The sequence below is a fragment of the Chrysochloris asiatica genome, unplaced genomic scaffold, assembly GCF_000296735.1.
Source record: "Chrysochloris asiatica unplaced genomic scaffold, ChrAsi1.0 scaffold00201, whole genome shotgun sequence".
Lineage (NCBI taxonomy): Eukaryota > Metazoa > Chordata > Mammalia > Afrosoricida > Chrysochloridae > Chrysochloris > Chrysochloris asiatica.
In genome coordinates, this window is record NW_006408719.1 from 4,746,808 (window position 1) to 4,751,780 (window position 4,973).

The window sequence follows — 4,973 nt, forward strand, 5'->3', positions numbered from 1 at the left end:
AGCCAGAAGCATCACAACAGAAAACATGTGGGCCTGGATCTAACATATAACTAACAGGAATACCTTGTGGGGGGGAGTAAACTGTCCAGACCCAAAACTGTGGGGGATTATAATGGCATGGACAGATGGAATAGCTGGGGAAAGGAGACTCAGGAAAGGAGAAGTGCTGTTTTCTGACAATGGGGGAGGGGCCAGTGGGGTGTATCCTTTGGTTATTTGATGAGGCATGGAGGATATTTTAATCACTGCAATGAAATGAAATATGATAGGATGAATGTGAATCTGAAGTGAGACAGAGGCAAATAATGATGTAAGCAAAACCTTTGAACAACAGTGCGCTGGGATACAGAGACTGACACATGGTTTGAATGGGGAAGGGGGGAGGGAATAATGTTAAAATGCTTGGCTGTCTGTTGAATCTTAGTTTCCCTGGCATACTGCTATAAAATAGACACTGGAGAGGGTGAGAAAGGAATAACCAGAAATATCAACAGAAAAAGCTTGAAAGTCCATGTTCTGCCTATAACTGATTGGAATACCGAAAAGGGGGCTACAACATGCCCAGTGAAGGAGGCTTCCTGTAGAGCCCCTGCATTACAGAAGACCATAGATGGAATCCTGAACAGCATCCAGAATCTTCTGAGGGAAAAGTCTACTTGAAAAAACAAGCATACCAGCCTGGAGTAGCCAGAAGAACAGAAGATATTTCCTGAAATTAAGGCTGACAAGAAAAACACAAAACAATGTAGGCATGCTGACTGATTACTACAAGAACAATAAAGTGGCTCACCCAGGAGACATCAAGGCAAGTGATTGGGCCCCCTTCAAGGGAATCCCCCTTCTAAGACTAAGGCTCAGTGGGAATGCATGCTCTGATTGGTGACCACTTTCGTCACCGATAAGGAGAACTGACAGAAAAACAGCAATGAAGCTATGAACTAAGCCCTGCAATGTTCAATAGACTCCTGTGAACCTAGTTGGAGACCTGGTTGGCCAGCAGTGTGCCGAGTCCAGGGGACTCTTGGACCCAGAGTCAGCAACATAGCCACAGAGGACCAGAGTAGAGAGTGAAGCATCCAGTTGATAAGAAGAAAGGGCACATGCATAAGTATACCCACACTTGCAGATAATACCCATTTGACCTGGTATCAATTGCTGGATGACCAGAGCTCAAACAGAAGAAGAAAGAAGAGGGAAAAAGAATGATTGGATGCAATATGATGAACTTGACACACACCTATAGAAGCAGTAGCTCAAAAGAGGGAACAAAACTTCACAGCGAGGATCATTCCCACCTCCTCCACACATGGAGAGGACAGGGATGGGCAACTTGGACATTAGCTACCCAGAATGGGGAGGGGGAGGGCACTACAGAGGCAAGAAGTGACTGGATTACAAGCTTTCAAGAGGGAACCTAGATTCAGAGGGCATGGAGCAAGGTAGAATCTCCACTGAGTAGTATCCATTCTGCCTAACCAGAACTGATGAAAGGAGATATGAATAGGTCTCTTGCAATAAAATAGCAAATAATTGTTATCAGAACTGATTGCAAGGGCTGGAAATGTAAAGATAGACATTTTGGGGCAAAGGTAGGGGAATGATTAACCTTACAGTTTAGGAGTGGAAGTCCCTTGGACCGTCAAAGGAGTAGAGCAGAGAATGGAACACTACCCAGAGAAGTAGTGATGCCAGGAATGGAGGCAGAGATGATGACATGAGGAGATGGAGCAGCTAGAGACTTTGGACCTAGAGAGAGAAAGGGGCAATATGCGAACAACAAGGTGGCAGCTTGTGGGGTATACCCTTTGGTTGATCAATGATGCATGGAAGGGATTGCAACCATGGCAAGGAAATGATATATGATGGGATCAATGTGAAGGTGATGTACTCCCATGTAAACTATTACATAATTCACAATAAAGCATTAAAAAGATACAAAAATAATTGTTGTTGTTAAGAGCCATCAAATCAATTCTGACCCATAGCGAGACCCTATATATGGTTTTCGAGGCTGTAAATCTTTACAGGAGCAGAAAGCCTCATCTTTCTTCCATGGAGCGGCTGGTAATTTTGAACTGCTGACCTTAAGGTTCACAGCCCGATTCGTAACTACTACACTATCAGAGTTCCTTAATAAAAATAATAATTTTTAAAAAAATACAAAAGCAGTAGATGACAAAATAGATGACAGGGAACTTCTAAAAATTGAAAAATTTCATGAAGCAAAAGGTTTCACCAAAACAGTAAAAAGGAAGCCCACTTATTTTTGCAATGACATATCAGACAAGGAACTACTATCTAAAATGTACAGAAAACTATTACACATCTACAAAAAAAGACAAACAACCCAATTAAACCACAGGCAAATAACATAACAGACACTAAACCTAGGAAGACTTTCAGGTACCCAACAAACATAAGAAGGAATGTTCGTGACCATTTGTCACTACAGAGTTGCAAATCACAATAACAATGAGGTATTTCACACCAACATTAAAAGCAATTAAATAAAAATCTGGTGAGGATGTGGTGAGCCTTGGACATTGCTGGTGAGAATGTACAAAGACTTAAACACTCTAGAGAACGTTGTGGTGCTTCCTCAAAAAGTTGGAAATAGAAATAACTAAAGACACAGAAATTCCACTACTTCGTATATATTCACAATAATGAGTCAGGACAAGAGTGGACATAAGTGCATCAATGTTCATCAGAGCACCATTCACAGTAACAAAAAGATGAAAACAACCTAAGTGCCCATCAATGAAAGAATGGATAAACAAACATTTGTACATACATAAAATGGAATACTATGCAACTTTGAAGAATTAAGATGAATCTGAAAACTACCTCATAAATGGATGGACATTATGCTGAGTGACAATAGTCAATAAAAAAAAGTACAAATATTGCATTAGACCATTATTATAAACACTTAAGAAAAGCATTTCCATAGGCAGGGCTTAATGGCGGCTAGGGTAGAGGTGCAGTGAATTCTGCTGACAGCCTTACCACAGAATACCAGGCAAAGCAGATCCAAGGCAGAGGTCAGAAATTCGGAAAGAGAGATAGGAGTATTTTTAAAGTTTGAAGGCTTATGGTTATTGGAAATTGAAGCTGAAGTAAGAAATCACGTACTTTTGAATCTGCTGGGCTTGGAGGCCTGGAGTCGACTTCTTGGATGAGATCAAACGGCAACACCAAGCGGGGGAACAGACACACCATGAAAAATTGCCATGAGAACCTTGAGGCAAAGGTGGACAATATACTTCGTCATTTTGCTTTCTCTTAATTTTCTTTTATTATTTTGTATCTGGTCATTGGGGTCCCCACTGTTTCCGCACCTGCATTCTGGTGATTAAACAGGGAGCCTGAGCGAGTGGACACACCCCACCCTCACAACTGGTGGGTTTTTCTGCCACACATGTGCAGAGATACTCAGCCCAAGTGCAGACCCTGAATGTTTTATTTGTTTGTTTGTTTTGTTTTAAATACTGGAAAGGGTAGGAGAGGACTATAGAGAGAGAAAGAGAGTTTAAAAACAAAAGAGGCTGAAAATTAAATTAAAGCCTGAGGTATAACATAACAACCAACACTGGATCTTGAAATCTCTTAGGCAGCTTTGAAAGCAAGAGGTTGAAGAGAGTGCATTAAAGTCATACTCATATTAGGCTACAGATTTTTTTCTTCTTCTTCTCTCCCTCTTCTCCCTTTTCTGTGATTAGAGACTGCAGTTGTTGTTGTTGTTTTCTTGCTTTAATTTTGCTGGTGTTACTTGTTGTTTTCTGCCTCCCTTCAAACATTAGAGGACTCTTTCCCTCCCTATATTAAACAAGAAGAGTCAGGAAATGCTTCCACGTAGCCAAGCTACAATCACACTCTATAAAACACCAAAACCTAGGCAAGAACCATTACCAACTGGCATATACCAGGGAGGCATACAACATCTGTGAAACTAACTCTGAATTAAGCAATAAGAAGAGTGAAAAGGGAAGCCCATATCTTGATCACATCTTCCTGAAAGCAATCAGAAAGCATAAAAAAGTACCAAAACACATACTCAATTAAGTACTAAGGCCACAGATAAACACTAAACATGTCCAACAATCAAAAGCAGATGATCACACCAACACATGTCCAGAAACAAGATAAAATGTCTGAGAAAATGACCTAGAGGTAGTCCTGGACACCATTCCAGAAAGAGGGCAGGCCTTAGAAATGCCTGAGAAGGAAATCAGAAAAATGATTATAAAATGTTTCAAAATACTTTACAATGGATTTGAGGAAAAAAAAGAGGAAGTCAGGAAAACACTACAGTAAGAATCAAATAAGATAGATACAGCATTGGGAACAATTCGAAACCTACAAAAAAATGTCCAAATGATCAATAACACAATATCAGAAATAGACAATACTCTGAAAGGGCAAAGGAGTAGAATAGACAAGATGGCAGGCAGAACAAGTGATCTGGAAGACAAATCTCTCAATAACACTAAGATAGAATAGCAAACATAAAAAAGGATAAAGAAATTTAAAGAAGGTCTAATATTCATGGTGGACAATATGAAGAAAAATAACTTAAGAATTATTGGCAGTCCAGAACAAGAAGAATCACATCAAGAAGAAAGAGGAGGAAATAGTTGAAGAACTGCTGGAAGAAAATTTCTCTAACATCCAAAAAAATGAAAAGATAAACATTCAAGAAGATCAATGAACTTCAGGAAGAATAGACCCCAAAAGAAAATCACCGAGACATATCATAATCAAGCTCTTCAAAATCAAAGATAAGGAGACACTCCTGAAAACAGCTAGTGAAAACAGAAGTGTCATATACAAAGGCAAACAAGTCAGATTAAGCTCTGATTTCTCAGCAGAAATGATGCAAGCAAGAAGGCAATGGGGAGACATATAAAAAACCCTGAAAGAAAAAAAAAAAAAAAACCTGACAACCAAGAATCATTTATCCAGCAAAACTG

General features: G+C 39.7%; 1 pseudogene; it reads right to left on the reverse strand.

The window, feature by feature from the left end:
- Positions 1–4,973, reverse strand: part of LOC102828216 — a 35,413-nt pseudogene that overhangs the window by 29,330 nt on the left and 1,110 nt on the right.